Source organism: Myotis brandtii, unplaced genomic scaffold (assembly GCF_000412655.1).
Source record: "Myotis brandtii unplaced genomic scaffold, ASM41265v1 scaffold46, whole genome shotgun sequence".
Lineage (NCBI taxonomy): Eukaryota > Metazoa > Chordata > Mammalia > Chiroptera > Vespertilionidae > Myotis > Myotis brandtii.
Genome location: NW_005367587.1, coordinates 781,637 through 798,820, shown reverse-complemented (window position 1 = coordinate 798,820; position 17,184 = coordinate 781,637). Strand labels below are relative to the sequence as shown.

Below are 17,184 nucleotides of genomic sequence, written 5' to 3'. Positions count from 1 at the left end.
CCCTGCCTCCAGGAGGGGGGAGGGCAAGTTTGGCTCAAGTGTTGGACTGGCTTCAGGCTCCAAAGAGTTCATGTCACTAGAAGAAGCCTTAAGCAAATAACTAGTGGCAAGTTAGTGGATAAATAAATAGCCTAGCATTCTCATCCTTCAGCTGGGGTTTACTGTGAGGCATGTTCTACAGTTTCCCGGAATATCCTAGTAGGATTGAAGTCCAGTTTACCGTAGCAGGAATTTGCTTAATAAACACATCCCCTATTGATTTTTCTACCTGTTTCATTTATGGCTGTATAACAAACTACCCTAAAACTTAGTTGCTTAAAATAACAAGGATTTATTATTTCTCACAATTCTGTGAGGTAGCAGGACCTAGTTGGGGAGTTCTGCTTCACCTAGAATGCCAGAGGTTAGTCATGTAGCTGCACTTGCCTGTCTGGGCCAGGAATGTCCTCTGGCTTTCCTTACTGATTTGGGGTCTCAGGGCGATAGGTGAAACGGCCAGGCACTGTCTTGGCTTCTTTTCTCCACATTGTTTCTTACTATTCACTAAGCTAGTTAAAGCTTCTTTACATGTTGTCTTGTATCCTGATAAAGCAAAATAGAAGGTTGCTAGGATCTTTCCGACCTTGACTCAGAAGTGTGACTTCTGCTGCAATCAGTTGGTCAAAACAAGGTACAGTAAAAGGCCAGCCCAGGTTCAAGATGGGGGGATGCCAGGAGCCAATTCCAGCATGACAGCAGGGCTGAATCATCTGGAGTGGCTGATGGCATTTCCCCAAAACTGAAAAGGATGCATTAAATTGATTGCTTGCTGCCAGATAGCTCAGGGCATCTTAATCTACATGTTATTGCCTCCTACTGGCCAAACACCTGAACAGCCGAAGGCATTTCCTCAAATCTGACAATGGACTGTGTATATGAAACCCTACCCTTTGAAATGTATATCTCCACCTCACCTCAGGACAATTTGTGTTAATAAAAAGCATGGGGTCCTGAGAGGAGGAGATCTTAGTTTCTTTAGCTAGGCTCCTCTGATCCCCAAATGCCTTTCAAAATTATGCTTCGTCTCTGGACTCTTTATTAAGTTACACACAGCCCTTCTCCAGATTGTTGAACCCTTCTTAATGCTAGAACAAGAACCCAGGCAGGGGGGAACAAACTCTGTCTCTTGATGGAAAAGGCAACAGGCAAGAACATGGATCTAAAACATGGATGGTTATCTTTGCAGACTATCTTATTTCCCTTTTCTGCCTTACTCCTTTCTCCCTTACCAGTGTTTCCTGGGGTCTTCTCCCAAATAAACTACTTAACATTCAAATTTTTGTCTCAAGATTTCAACCAAGAGGTCTAAGTAAGGTGACAGAGGAAAACCAGGTAGTGAATTGAGGATATTAGTAAAGGAATAAAGTAATAGGCCTTGGGGCTGGTTGAGAAAGACAGTGTAAAAGGGATTAAAAGAGTAGAAAACTCTTGACAATATCTATATCAACCTGATAAGTTTGGCAGGGAGATAAGCCTGGAGAGAAAGGAGACTATGGTGGTAGGTCCTGCAGGGGCAGAGTATATCTTGGGGACTTCAAGGAGCAAATTTCAGTGGAGCAAAGATGAGATTTCATCCATTGGCCTCTGGACAGGCTGCTGCCACCACCTTGGGAGTAAGGTTATCACTTTTGAGATACATTCTCTGGTTGTACATTAGGCAAATAGTCCTTCAGCTGTGTTACAGGTGGCCCACGACACTAGATCTGGTGTCCATTAATACAATCAGTGTGCAACACCTGGGAAGCGAGGTTGCCCAAAAGAGCTGAAGGGGAATCCCCTGCCTACTGAAGTTACAATCCTATGGAAGTATGCTACTTTTTAAAACTTGGTCTTGAACAAAAATACATATGGGAAAGAATAGAAGCTTCAGAGTCAGTTTGGGGTCACCAGTTAGGTGATACATGGTGTTGCAAAAGTAACTTAGCCTTTTTTAACCTCAGCCTTTCTTTTTTTTTTTTTAATATATTTTATTGATTTTTTACAGAGAGGAAGGGTGAGGGATAGAGAGTTAGAAACATCGATGAGAGAGAAACATCGATCAGCTGCCTCCTGCACACCTCCTACTGGGGATGTGCCCGCAACCAAGGTACATGCCCTTGACCAGAATCAAACCCGGGACCCTTCAGTCCACAGGCTGATGTTCTATCCACTGAGCCAAACCGGTTAGGGCTCAGCCTTTCTTGTATTGCATGGCATAAGTACCTCATTTAATTGTGATGATATTAAACAGTAAAACACTTGCTAAGTGCCTAGCTCAAAATAGGGTATAACTAAATATTAGTTCCCTTCCTTCTATCTTTTCTTCCCTCATCCTATAAACCAAGATTCACAGGAAAAATAGAACACACCTTTTACTGCTGTTGTTTTTGTTTCTGAAGGAGCACAGCCCATGTGGTTTACTATCTAGGACCCTAGTGGCCAAAGGGTTTACTCTGTCTCCCTTAGTTCTTGTTTGCTACTAATCACTGCTTAGGGAGACTGCATTTTACTGCCCAATCTGAGGAAATGTTTTCTTAGTTTAAATGGAAGACAAGAGGATTCATTTGACTGAGTAGCCAAACAAACTGCTTGGAAGGTATTTGGCATTCATATAGATTTTGGCAAGAAATAAGCTTCATTTGAACTCTGTTGTACTCTTATTCAATTTGTTAAAAACAGATTACAGTTATATTCAAGTAAGAATAAGGGAAATTTTTGCTATGTAATTTGTTTATGGATTTTTGTGAATTGTAAATTAAGCTTGGTGGCTTTTGGCTGAAGTATGTGTCTCTTCATTTCAAAGGAAGGAGTTAAAATTCTGATTCTTGTCATTAGTGTGGTTATAGATTAATTCATTCTTACTGCCCTTTCAAAACTAAATGAAGCCTAGTGATATTGATCCAACCTTTTTACATTTAAGTAGAATGATTTAGAAAGGACAGTAACTCCGTTGCACATATGAGATATATAAATAGCTTTTAGGGGATAGGAAGTTGTAAACAGAAACTTGAAGGTAATTTTGTCCTTATCCGCTCATTTAATTTAGCCTGCCAGTATTTGCAAACTGATAGAAATCGTTACTTTTTCAGATACTTTCTGCATATGGTGAGGTGTTTATGAGGTAGAAAACAAAAACATTTCAAAATTCCTTCTCCCATGATAGCAGTTTGCTCTTGATATTTCCTCAACTAGGAATACCCTTCTTCCCATAACAGAATACTTAACTCGATTGTTCTTTTTTCTCAACTCCCAGTTGCAGAGAATCATCCTTGATTCCGGCCTTCTGTCCAGGAATTAGATCCTATTTTCTAGGTGAGCAGCTGTTAGATCTTCAACTGATGGCTGTTCCTCTAGGTCCACATCTCTGCCCTGTTTATCCACGCCCCTCTAGCGACTCCATCATTGGCTTCCCTGGCCACCTCTAACTCTCCTGCATGCTGTGTGGTTGGCCACCTCCTGAGGTGTGATTCCTACTAGCCTAATTTCCTGCAGGGAGCAAAGCCTGAGGCACAGGTTTCTCCCTATTTTTTGCTCAGAGTATTTACTTCCTCCTGCTATGCACTATTATTATTTATGTATGTATGTCTTCTAGTATGTGTTGCTTCTGGTAGATCATAATCTCCCTAAAGACAAAACCAAAATTCTTTGTTATATGTATGTGTCTCACAGTGGATAGTACAGCACCTTGTACTAACGAGGTGTTCAATATATGTTTATTAAGGTTATTTGAATGAATGTAATCCAAACAGTTGTAAACAGTGTTGTAGTATTTATACTGTTTTCCTTTTTGATTCTAAGCAGTTTTTTTTATAAGGTGATATGTCTAAAGTTCTCAGAATCTTAATATTGCAGCATATTTTTCTTAAAATTCATAACAAATGTCCAATTACTTTATTTTCAAATTTAAAATTATTTTTAACACACCATTTACAAAATTATCTCATTCTCCTGAAGTACTGAGGTAAACAACTGTAGGTATCACAACTTCAGATGCCAGTTCATGATTTACTTGAGATTGTATGTGGGTGCCTGCATTTCCCCCACTTCATTTTCTGCAAAGGATAATCAGTCTCTCCTGAATATTTTTTTCATAGGCCTGAGATTTGAGGACTTTGCCAGACCTGTTTCATAGAAATCCTACAAGACCTCAAAAATTTTAAGAATTCAGAACTAAGGCAATTTATAGTCATAGAATGGGTCAGTTGCAAAGTAGAAACCATTTGTTCTAGCATCACATTTTATATGAGTAAACTAAAGCCTTAAGTGAAGGGACATGTCCAATGTCCCAAAGATGCTTAATGGTGGAGCCATATCTTCTCATGGCTAATGGAGAAGGGAGGCATAAACTTTTACTGTAACATAATAGAATTAGATCCAGAGGAATACCAAAAGAAAAAAAAAGTATAATAAGATTATTTGAAATGATAGCTCTCTTGCAGAGATTAGGTTAATGCGGAGTTTTAAATGAGATATTTTCTTCTACTACCTGATGTTACCATGTCCTATATTGCATCACGTCTAAAAGCAGATCTTGTAATGATAGAGATGAATAGGCTCAATTTTCAGCTTATTTTTAAATATTTTTTATTGATTTCAGAGAGGGAACAGAGAGAGAAAGAGATAGAAACATCAATGATCAGAATCATTATGGGCTGCCTTCTGCATGGCCCACACCAGGGATTGAGCCCTCAACTTGGGCCTGTGCCCTGACTGACAGGGAATCGATCCGAAACCTCCTGGTTCATTAGGTCGGTGCTCAATCATTGAGCCATGCTGACCAGGCTTCAGGTTATTTTTAAAAATTTTTTTACACTTGAGTGTGTGCTCATTTTTAATTTAGAAAATATAATTTAGTTGGGAACTTAATCATTGCCAGTTCTTTAGATAATTTCTCAAGATTTGAGATGTGTTGTGGGTTATTGTGAATCTTGACAAAGAAATTTCAGACAGGGATTCTTTTTATTAATTTATTCTCCTACTTTGGTTCTGGGATCTGACAAGAGTATTGCTCTTAAAGCATTTGGCTGATATTTTTTCCATTTCCAAAACTTTTGAGAATTTTCTATATATAAATTTCACTTGCTTTCTTTCCTAATTTGTAGCATATATTCCTTTAAATTTATTTATTGCCCACTTCCTTGTCCATTTGCTTCATGTGTCATGCTTCTCTAAGAAGCAAGTGGCATGTGTCTAGCCCATTTACTCCAATTCTTTTCTGCATTTCTTTGTACTTTTTTAGAGCTTTCTATTCCCAGAATACATCATAATATAAGAGTTTTAGTTCTAGTGTGGAGAAATAAACTTATAATCAAACAGCCTAACTGCAAATAACAGCCATAAACTATGAACAAAAACAAAACAAAATATAATACAATAATCTGAAGGTTTTAATCTGAACAATAGTAGAAAGGTTTTAGAGAGGAAATGAAACTTGGATAAAGCAACTGACATGGGGTGAAGTGAATTCCTGAGAGTATCTGAAGTTGTAGTGGCAACAAAAGTAAACTTCAAAAGAAATCCCACTGCTTTCTGACTAGAGGAACCCTGGGTAGGAGCAGAGATACCAGAGAGTGAGGGGTAGCACAGGAAAGGAAAGAGACAGAGATGGGGAACCTCAAATACAGTATATAAATTCCGCCCAAGTCTTTGGCTGACCCCTGAATCACACATGTATAGGGCAGACTGAACACAGGGCAGAGATTAAAGTTTCAGACTAGTTAAGTTAATGGCCTGCTAAAACAAAAATTTCAGCACTGTCTGGCTGTATATAATACAATCCATAATATCCACAATTATCACTGACAGTGTTCATTTAACCCCAAATTAGTTTTTTTAAACAAACAGCAAACTGTAACCCTTTCTCAAAGAAAAAGAAAATCAACAGATGACAATTATGAAATGACCCAAATGTTGGAAGTATCAGACAAGAAAATTAAAGCAGCTGTTACAACTGTACTAAATGAGGTAGAAGAAAATATGGTTAACCCATTGCACGCCTTAAGTGTCTGTAGATGCAAGCAGCAGACCTTCCCCACATGCCACGCGTGTCTATAAAAAAAGTCCCTAAGTGGCAACCCTGACCAACTTTAAATTCATTATTCATGAGAATTTTCAGCTGAAAATATTCAAGAACACCTGAATTGTGAGTAATATATTTATTTTTATAATATTCTTTGCAAAATATTCATTTCACTTTCAAAGTTGAGCTATCAGATGTTAAAGTACGCATACATTTTTGGGGGACACCCTGTATATATGTAGTAACTAAATAAAAATTTGAGAACAGAAAAGTACATTGTCTGAAACAAATAAATCACTGAACAGGCTTAATAACGTAATGGAAAAGGCAGAAGGAAAAGTGAGTAAACTTGAAGATCCATAGATATCATCCAATCTAAAAAGAAGTGAGGAGAAAAAGAGTAGAAAAATAAGCAGAACCTGAAGAACAATTTGAAAAGATGTGTCATATAAGTAATTTAAGAACAAGAATAGAGAAAATATTTAAATATTTTAAGAATAAAGGTTAAAACTTCACAAATTTTGTGGAATTCAAACATACATTTAAGTTTAGTGAACCTGAAACACAATAAATTTGAAGAAAACAATGCCTTGGAATCTACTAATAAAAGAGAAAGATGCAAATTGACTGTACCTTTGCGATGCCCACCAGCCAATCAGGAGTGAGTATGCAAATTAACCCAACAAAGATGGTGGGTTAATTTGCATATGTAGGCGCCGAGCGGCCGGTGGTGGGGTGGGATGCTTGCGTCATCACCATGGTGACAACGCAGGTGTTCCATACCATCCCAGCTGCTCCGGGCCTCTGGGCAGCATAGGAAGGCAGAAAGGTGGCTCCAGGCAGGAGCGAAGGCAGAAAGGCGGCTCCGGCCACAGCGAAGGCGGTGCCGGCAGCCAGGGGAAGGAAGGCCCATTCTTGCACAAATTTTCGTGCATCGGGCCTCTAGTATTATATAAAACTGCTGAAAGCCAAAAATAATATTGCATTCAAAGTTGGATTTAGTTTTGTGGAGAGATTATAATGTTCTGTTTGAATATACTTTTAAAAAGATGAGGAAGCCTGACTGGAGTGACTCAGTAGTTGAGCATTGACCTATGGACTAGGAGGTCAGGGTTTGATTCCTGGTCAAGTCACATGCCTGGGTTGCAGGCTCAAACCCTAGTTTGGGGCATGCAGGAGACAGCCCATCAATGATTCTCTCTCATTATTGATATTTCTATATCTCTCTCTTTCTCCCTTCCTCTCTGAAATCAAATATATATATATATATTTAAAAGATGAGGAAGCATTAGAAGGTAGTGTTTAAGTAACAGGTTTTAGTCACATAACATAATCTCTGTCAGCTATTAGCTCTGTGACTTTGATCCAGTTCTTTCCTTTAAGCATCATGTTTTCTTTATAAAATGGTGATGAAAATCAAAATAAGACTACCTCATATGGCTGATGCACATATTAAATTAAATATATGTAAAACTCTTGGCAAAGCACTTAGTAGGAGCTAAACAAGTGATAGCTGTTGTTACCTCTCCCCACTCAGTGTTCTTTGCTTGATTTTGCTTCTTAATCCTAATTGCAAGTAATTTTCTTTCTCATAAGTCCTCTGTATAGTTTTGATATAATTGTTTAATCACCCTATGCAATGAGTTTAGGTGCTTTTTTGTTTCCTATGGTGCAGTTTTTATAACATAGACCTTAACTGGTTTCTGAAGTTTTAGTAAATGTTGCCTTTATTAAAAACATGTTTTTTGTTTCAGATTTTAGACAGAAAGATTTTATTCTTTTTTTATTACTGAGTTATATATGTAGAACTCAATGACAATGAATACAATACATTATGAAAACTCAAGGGATGTAGCTAAAGAAGTTCATAGGGGAAATGTGTAGCTTTAAATTTATATGTTAAAAATGACTAAAACTTACTAAGTTAGAAAAGATACAATAATGTAAAACCAAAAAAATGTAAAATCAGGAAAATAGCAAAATAATATCAGAAATAAGTGAAATGAAAAAGTAATAAAGACAGTTAACAAAATAAAACATTGGTTCTTTGAAAAGACAAGTATGATAGACAAATAAATTTCTGGGAAATTTTATCATAAAGAAGGTACAAATAAACAGCATTAAAAAGAAAAATCTATTTAGAGATTTAAAATAATTACGGAATACTGTGAACAAATTTGTACTGTTTATTTGAACTAAATATTCAACCTACTTTAAAACTTAGATTAAATGGACAATTTTATAGAAAAATATAACTGAATTCAAAGGAACTGGTAAATCTGAATAGACTATTATAAATAAAAATATTACATAAGTGGTTAAAATTACATAAGTATACACAGACATACACACACCTGCACACACACATTCTTAGCAAAGTCCTAATATATTTAAAGGCAACATTTAGTCCCATTTGTTCATTTTTGCTTTTGTTGCCCTTGCTCTACATCAAACTAAAAAGTTTTGCACCATCAACAAAATGAAAAGACAGTCTACTGAATGGAAGAAGATATTTGCAAGTGATACATCAATAAGGGGCTAATATCCAAAATATATAAGCAACTCATGCAACTTAACAACAAAAACAAACAATTGAATTTAAAAATGGGCAGAGAACCTGAATAGACATTTCTCCAAAGAGGATATACAGATGACCAACAAATATGTAAAGAGATGTTCAACATCACTAATCATCAGGGAAATGCAAATCAAAACCACAATGAGATATCACCTCACACTTGCCAGAATGGCTATCATAAAAAATCAACAGATAACAAGTAATGGCAAGAATGTGGAGAAAAGGGAACCCTTGTACACTGTTGGTGGAATTGTAAATGGTGCAACCACTATGGGAAACACTATGGGGAATCCTCAAAAAATTAAAAATAGAACTGCCAAATGATTCAGCAGTTCCACTTATGGGTATTTATCCAAAGAAAACAAAAACACTAATCCAAAATGATATATGGACCCCTATGTTTATTGCAGCTTTATTTACAACTAGAGGCCTGGTGCACAAAATTCATGTGTGTTTTCTCTTTTAAATATAGCACCTCTATGTCTTAACAGGAGAATTCTGTGAAGATCTAGCCTGACATCCTATATAATAAAGAGGTAATATGCAAATTGACCCTCACACTGTAACACCATTACAGGATGGTGACGTGCACAGCGGGGGTGGGGCAGCAGGGGTGGGGCTCGCAGCCACTCCTCAGGGCTTCCGCCAGGGTTCCTGCGGGCCTCAGGGGCGCCGGGGTCCTGGTGGCCGCTTCGCGCAATTTCTGCCGGGGTTTTTGTGGCCCCGCATGTGGGCTGTGTGGGCAGGGCCTAGCAGCTGCTCCGCACAGCCCGGAGGCGGGGCATTGGGGCGGCACTCCAGGACTCGGGGCCGTCCTGCGGCCTCATGGCCCTGGGGTGGGGGGAGGGTCCCGGGTCTCGCGCGATTTCCCGTGACAGGTCACTAGTTTTAATAGGAAACAAGAGAATACTCCTGTGAGGTGCCCTTTACACTTTCCTTTCTTTTGGCTTGAATGCTCTTTCTCCAAGGATATCTTTCTAACTCATTTCCTCTTTTATCTTAGGCCTTTACCTGAATGTGATCTTTCAGTGATACCATCACTGGCCGCCTACCTAAAATTTCACCCCCAACTCTCTCATCCCAGCATTTATTTCTCTGTTCCTTGATTCATTTTAATTCCTTAGAATAGACCAGTGGTCGGCAACCTGCGGCTCACAAGCCACATGTGGCTCTTTGGCCCCTTGAGTGTGGCTTTTCCACAAAATACCGACTTCTGCGCATGGGCCACGAAGTTTCAATCGCACTGTATGTGTGCGCCCACACGTGGTATTTTGTGGAAGAGCTACACTCAAGGGGCCAAAGAGCCGCATGTGGCTCGCAAGCCACAGTTTGCCGACCACTGGAATAGACCATTGCCTTATTATATTGTATATTTAACTTGTTTTTCTTGCTTATTATCAATTGCCCACACAAAAATATAATCTGTGTGGGATCAGAAATTTTTGTTCATTTTGTTTACTCCTATATTTTCACCACCTAGAACAGTGTCTGGCACATAGTAATAATAAGTATTGGTTTAATAAATAAATGTAATATCTAACAGCTGTACTATGTGCCTGTCCCTGAACTAGGTGATATGATCTACACTAATAAAAGAGAAAGATGCAAATTGACTGCACCTTCACAACGCCCACCAACCAAGCAGGATTGAATATGCAAATTAACCCAACAAAGATGGTGGGTTAATTTGCATATGCAGGCGTCAAGGGGGCGGGGCGGGACGCAGGCGTTCCCCACTGCCCCAGACGCTCGGGGCCTCTGGGTAGTGTGGGAAGGCAGAAAGGTGGCTCTGGGCCAGAACGAAGGCGGAAAGGCGGCTCCGGCTGGAGTGAAGGTGGTGCCGGCAGCCAGGGGAAGGAAGGCCCATTCTTGCACAAATCTTCGTGCATCGGGCCTCTAGTATAAAAGAAAGAAAGATAGGCAGATTCCAGCCTTCATGAAGATGACGGGCTTGTAGAGAACACAGACTATGAAAAAAACAGTTTATCACTTCAAGTACACAAAGGCTGTGAATTCAAATGAATTTTTGATATCTTATTGGTACCAGGTGGGCAACTCCTGAAGAAAAATATAGAAGCATAGTGGTTACTTTTTGTGTGCAATGCATCTAACACTTCTTATCCTGTTTCTTTATCTGAGAACAAAGGAAAGGACACATACACACACACACACATACACACACACACACTCCAACTTACATACACTAAAAAGATAAATACTTAGAAAATAATTTTATTGAGGGAACTGACATAAGCTTTAAAGTAGTGAGAAAATAAAAGCAATTATGTGTGAAAAAAAGAATTCCAATAAAGTTTTCATGATACCAAGCTTTCCTTCCCATGGTAGCCACTGTTTAATAAGCACAAAATGCAATGAAAGGGCCTAACTCTATATTCTGCTGCCTCATAATTGTACCTAAAGAGCAAATACACATTTGTCTTTTATAACTCTGCAGGTAGTATATAGAGGAGGATATGCTGTTACTTTATCATAGTAAATAATAAAGTTCATGACTATATTTACACAGGCTGAGTTTCCAGCATGATAAATCATGTGAAGAATGTTAAATCTCTAATATGTGTTTAATGTACATTTCAGTTTATTTTTCTCCTAACTATAATAGTAGCAATTATTTTATATATTATATATAGGAGGGGAAGGCTGTGTTACCTAAGGGCAGAGCTAATAGATTTCTTGGCAATTTTTCTAGCATGTTAAAATCTCTTCCATTTCTAACTGCTGTTTTCTTTCTACCACTCTGACTTACACTTTTTTAAAAATGTATCATCCTAAATACCTACTTACTTTTTTTCTACCTTTGAGCCCTGTTTCTTCCATTTTTCTCTATCTAAAATGCCTGCTCCTGGGTTAGTCAAATCATATCTCTCTTTCTGCAGAAACTGGCTGGCCAATGTAAAGGAACTAATTTGTAGTGAGCCCTTCTCCTAAATATCAGCTGCTTTCAGAGATACACCTTCATTCAATCGCCGTTCAACACTATGGTGTTAGATAAAATTCTCACATTTTCTATAAGATGAAACTGAGTATTAGGGAGTTTATGTAAATTTCCTCTAGGATACACGCTTGTAAGCTGGAATTCAGATCCTAAACTTTTAATTGGAAGTGGTAGCTGTCCTCATTACAATTCCATTGCTTCTCCTACACATTCTAGACCTCCAGCCAACCTAGAATTGCTTTGAATTGTTCCTGACTTGCTACTGGTTGAATGAAATTTACAATAGATGAGTACCAATAGTATCAAGGCTTTCATGTGGTAGATAGGGTTGGAATGTAGAGAAAACAAGGCTAGGAGTAGCTGTTAACTACTTAGTTTTAGTTTCTTGATTGAAAGCTCCTGCTCCACACCTAATATTTATACATCTGACAAATACTTATGGAGTGTTTATTGTGCGCCTGGCACTAAACTAGACCCTGGATATAGAGTGCCAAGCAAAATGATGTGACCTCATTAGGTGTACAGCCTCATGGGGGAGAGAGATAATAAACACATACACCAATAACTACATGAATTATTCAAACTCTCATAAATGCCAACAAGAACAAAATAATGGAGGTTCTGTTTCAGGAAAAGTAGCCAGAAGTGGCCTCTTAGGGAGAGTAGAAGAAACAAACAATAGTTTGGGAGCTGCAGAACTCTCTCAGAGAACTGAGTCTCAACTTCGGCCACACCAGGTGTCTATTAACAAGTGGGATTTGGGTGGCTCACCTCTGCCCACTGTGGGTCCAAACCAACCAGGCTTCCTAATCCGTTGTAAACATCTGATACTCAGATTCTCATCATTTAGTTTTATAATGATTAAGAGGAAAAGAAGGAAGGAAAAGTGAAAGAGGTTGGAAGATTATTACTCTTTCAAAGGCTGCAAAACAACTTGTTTGAGAATGTTATTTCCACTTGGCCAGAGTGGCTCTGGCCAAGCGTCAGCCTATGAACCAGGAGGTCATGGATCGATTCCCTGTCAGGGCACAAGCCTGGGGTTGTGGGCTCAACCCTTAGTAGGAAGTGTGCAGGAGGCAGCCGATCAGTGTTTTTCCCTCATTGATGTTTCTATCCGTCCCTCTCCCTTCCTCTCTGAAATCAATAAAAATATGTATTTTTTAAAAAGAATGTCATTCCCTAATTTTATGCAGTGTGAATTTTCTTAATCATCAGAAATAGATGGAAACACAATTTATTCAAAATTCCTTTAACTGATATTTAAGCCACCTACTGTTTATTAGGTCCTGTGGTAAGGACTAGAGTTGTAATAGTGAATAAGATAGAAACGCTACGCCCAAGTTTACAGTCTTTGGTGAAGGTCAGGTACAGTGTAGTCGTGTGATGATAATTAGAACAAGATGAAGCCCAGAACATCAGATTCTGGAGAAGATCATGCCTATCTAAGACCCCAAAATGTATGTGTACAAGCAGGTCAATAGAATTTTCACATTCTCCAAGAGCAAATAATTCCTTTCCATAGTTGAGAGTATTTTGAAAATGTAATTCTTAATGTTTATCTAAATTCTAGTTTTGTTCATTTTTTTTGACTAGCGCTTTAATTTTTATATAAGAATTTTTTAAAAAATCACCTAATTTAAAATAAAAAACACGTGATTTTCCTCTTAATACACTTTGAAGTGTGGATTACAGGATAAATAGAGTTATTAACAATTAGTGTTTTGTAGTTCAGGTTTCTACCTGAGAGTTTAAATTCATCATGTTTACATATAAACTTTGATATTAAATTTGTTTCATTTTAGGAAGTAGCCATTAATGCTAGAAAACTCAAATATAGCATTTTTTATAAACTTAGTTTTTCATGCATTTTGTAGGTTTATTATAGCTGGTCTGACTTAATATCTAGACAGATCAAACTATGCCCTTGGGATAAGGGGTGTTTTTGGATAATTTCCTTCTTCTTTCCTTACTGTACTTTCTTTATCTGTTTCCAACTCTCAGAATTGATAAATAGATAACTGTTGCTTCTCATGCTTCCTTTGTCTGACAGAAAGATAGATTTTAAGCATAAAGGTCTAATTCTCAGTAATTTATAAAATTAAGTATAATTAATAAGTTTTTCAAGTCTACTTTTAAAATTACAATTCCTCTTACTCCTCATAGTCTTTCTGTTCAGATAAACCACAGAAGTTAGGGAACTTCAATTTTTAAACATTAATTGGATTTATTGATGATTAAAGTCTATATTTTTATAATAACAATATAATAATGATAGAGCACCCAGCTCAGTAGTGGGTCTAGAAGAAGTAAATACATATTAAATAAAATTAAAGTATTTGGGATTAAATGGAATCTTTTCTCAACATAGATCAAATTTTAAATGTAAAGCACTTAAAATGTTTGTGAGGATGCTTATTCAGTCATAAGGGAACTGTTTTTTAGTCTAAATTTAGGTTTACAGCCCATTAATGGAGCCACTGGCCTTGCAGACCCAGCCAAAGCCCTTTTCAGTGTCCTAAGTGAATTAGCTATGAGATTTATTAATGGCTCCAGAGGCACCATTAAGAATTCCTTCTTTCACCTCTAGCCAGGCTCAGTGTGGAGGACAAATATATTTCCTAAACTTCACAATAGTGTTGGACCTATTCAGTTCCCACTGGGGAAACAGCTGTGCCAACCTAGAAGTGAAAAGAACTTAAAAAAAAATCCTCTACAGTGTAACTCCATTTGGGATGGTGCTGATAGTAAGTAACTTCACCCTCACGTGACCCAAACAGTTCTAGAGATTAGGTAACTGCATGGGATTCTGAAGACACCATTTAACTGTTCTGGATCTGTGCTGTCTTCCAAATCACAGCAGAAATGAGGATGAGAACAATAGCAGTATGCATTCTGTCCACAAGTGATTGTTAAGGAACCCACAACACCTCAGCCTGATTCCAGTTGGATAATTACATTTATTTTGTCCTCGTTTTTCAAATCCTGTTGTTTTAGTTAAATATGGAAATTGATCCTTCATTTTTCACCCAGAAAAATGGACAGAATTGCTGCACATGTTACTATTTAGATCCTACTATCTTCCTCTTTACCAAAGGGGATGGTGTTTAAAAAGACTGTTTAGAATTGCTTATTGTGGCTATCAATATTGTTATAGTTTCCTGATTCAGAAATGTTCGGTGAACATCCAGCACATGATTGGCTTGTGAATGAGTTGTGGAATACAGAGTGATATCTCAAGAAAGCCATTTTTTTCTATCTCCCTACTGCCTGCTTAGCTTAGCCCCTTACCTTAAAGCAGCGGTTCTCAACCTGTGGGTCGCGACCCCTTTGGCGGTCGAATGACCCTTTTACAGGGGTCGCCTAAGACCATCCTGCATATCAGATATTTACATTATGATTCATAATAGTAGCAACATTACAGTTATGAAGTAGCAATGAAAATAATCTTATGGTTGGGTCACAACATGAGGAACCGTATTTAAAGGGCCAGAAGGTTGAGAACCACTGCCTTAAAGGGACAGACATTCCCTCTTTTTCTCATACAACTAGGACAGTACTAGTAGCTTCCATTTAGCAATGCTTGCTTTCGAGCAGGCACTGCGCTAGATCTTTTAAACGACTGTAACATAATACACACAAACAATCCTATAGGGTAGATATCATTTTACAGACAGAGAAAATGTAACTTGTTCAAGATCACACAATTGAAGAGACGGGGTAGGGGGGGGGATGGGGGGCTGGAATTTGATCCCAGGTTTGCCTGACACCAAAAGCTAATCACTTAACCACCACCCTGCCTCACAGAACTGTTGCTGTCCAGAACTCTGTGAGACCCAGATCTGTGGATCATTGATCCCATGAACAGCCTCTCTCAGTGCTTGGTTCCACTCCACACAGGCTGACCCACTGGCTGAACCTCAGAACCATCATGTGGCACTAGCATCAGAAGGGGCAAATAACAATTATGGTTCCAGGCCACAAGGAAACTGAGCTGTTGAGAGAAACTCTATGCTGCATCACTTTATCTGCACAACTGAAATGGTACCCTTACCACCACCATTACCTACCTTTAGTTGTTAGTGATTCTCTCAGCACTTGTCTACATTCTTATCCTCCTTTTCTTTCCCTGGTGGTGGGGTTATAATAGTGTCTTTGGCAAGGTTAGCAAGAAACTTACTTATTTACTTTGGTTGCCAATAAATAACTAGCTTGTTAATAATTGTGCATATGTTTTATGTGGCCTTAGATAATCTGAGATAATTTTACAAATCTGGCATTAGAGATTGGATCAATATCCCTTCATACCTGGTCTCCTATTACATAATTCTCTATTAACAAAAAGTAGGTTATATAAGGAAAAAATTACAATTTAAAGTAATTTACTAGCGGCATTTTATAAGTGATACACACTCATGTACTCATAACTTTTTTTTTAAGCCTCATGCAAGGATATTTTTCCACTGATTTTTAGAGAGAGTGAAAGGGAGGGGGAGAGACAGAGAAACATTGATGTGACAGAGACATATTGATTGGTTGCCTCCTGCATGTGCCCCAACCAGGGCCAAGGATCATGCCTGCAATCAAGGTATGTGCCTTTGACCCAAATGAAACCCAGGACTCTTCAGTTCGTGGGTCATTGCTTTATCCATTGAACCAAACTGTCTAGGATAACTTTTTAATTACTTAAATATCAGTTTTTGCTTAATAATATAAAATAATAAATCTGATAGTTTTCTTGCTTTAAAGTATACCAGATCTATCACAAATGCCTTAAACTGTAGCATGTTTACATCTTTATGTAAGCTGTATGTAAATTTTTTTGTTTTGTTTTTCCAGGTTGTTGGGGTTTTTTCTTTGTGTTTTTTTTTTTGGCTATTTTTAGAGCAATTTGGGTTTACAGTAAAAATAATAGGAAAGTATATTAACATTTTTAGCACTTTTAAATTGTTAGCTCTATGAAAGTAAGATGTATTCCAGTTTATCTTTTAGCATATCATAGCACCAAGCACAGCACTTTGCATGTAATAGACACTCATTACATATCATTTACTTAGTGAATAAATTAGTGTGTACTAGGTTGAACAGATTTGCAATCCTAAATTGTTCTTGTCATCATTTCACTCTACATAATTAAAGACGCTTTACTAAAATGATTAAAATGTGCTATTGAATTACTGGAATAGGTTCTAAAGCAGTGGGATGAAAGAAACTGTGGCTGTACCCCTGTGTGGAAACAGGAGGATGAGTTTCTCACTGTGGGGTATACTTGGTGGATTTTATGTATAACTCAAGTAATTGACTTCCCTTAGGAAGGTTAGATTTATGATTTCCATATGGCACTTTATAACTTTTCTTTCACTGCTATCTGCCAACTAAAAATTTTCCCTATTATAAAATAACTAGAGGCCCGGTGCATGAATTCCTGCACCAGTGGGGTCCCTTGGCCTGGCCTGCAGGATCGAGCCGATACTGGCTCTTTGACATCCCCTGAGGGATCCCAGATTGCGAGAGGGTGCAGGCCAGGCCAAGGGACCCCACCGGTGCACTATCAGGGCCAGGGAGGGATGCGGGAGGTTGGCCAGCTGGGGAGGGACCACAGGAGGGCTCCAGAGG

The 17,184-nt window shown here is 38.2% G+C and overlaps 1 protein-coding gene and 1 long non-coding RNA gene across 3 annotated transcripts in view; one reads left to right on the top strand and one right to left on the bottom strand.

Moving 5' to 3' along the window:
- Window positions 1-15,708, bottom strand: part of LOC102264156 — a 158,808-nt gene extending 143,100 nt beyond the window's left edge. For both annotated transcript variants that reach the window (XR_314121.1, XR_314122.1), the window contains exon 1: window positions 15,639-15,708. This is a non-coding gene — a long non-coding RNA (uncharacterized LOC102264156). The remainder of the gene's footprint in view (window positions 1-15,638) is intronic.
- The window catches only part of ZBTB20 (zinc finger and BTB domain containing 20), an 853,596-nt gene that overhangs the window by 180,720 nt on the left and 655,692 nt on the right, over window positions 1-17,184 (top strand). The window lies entirely within an intron of this gene.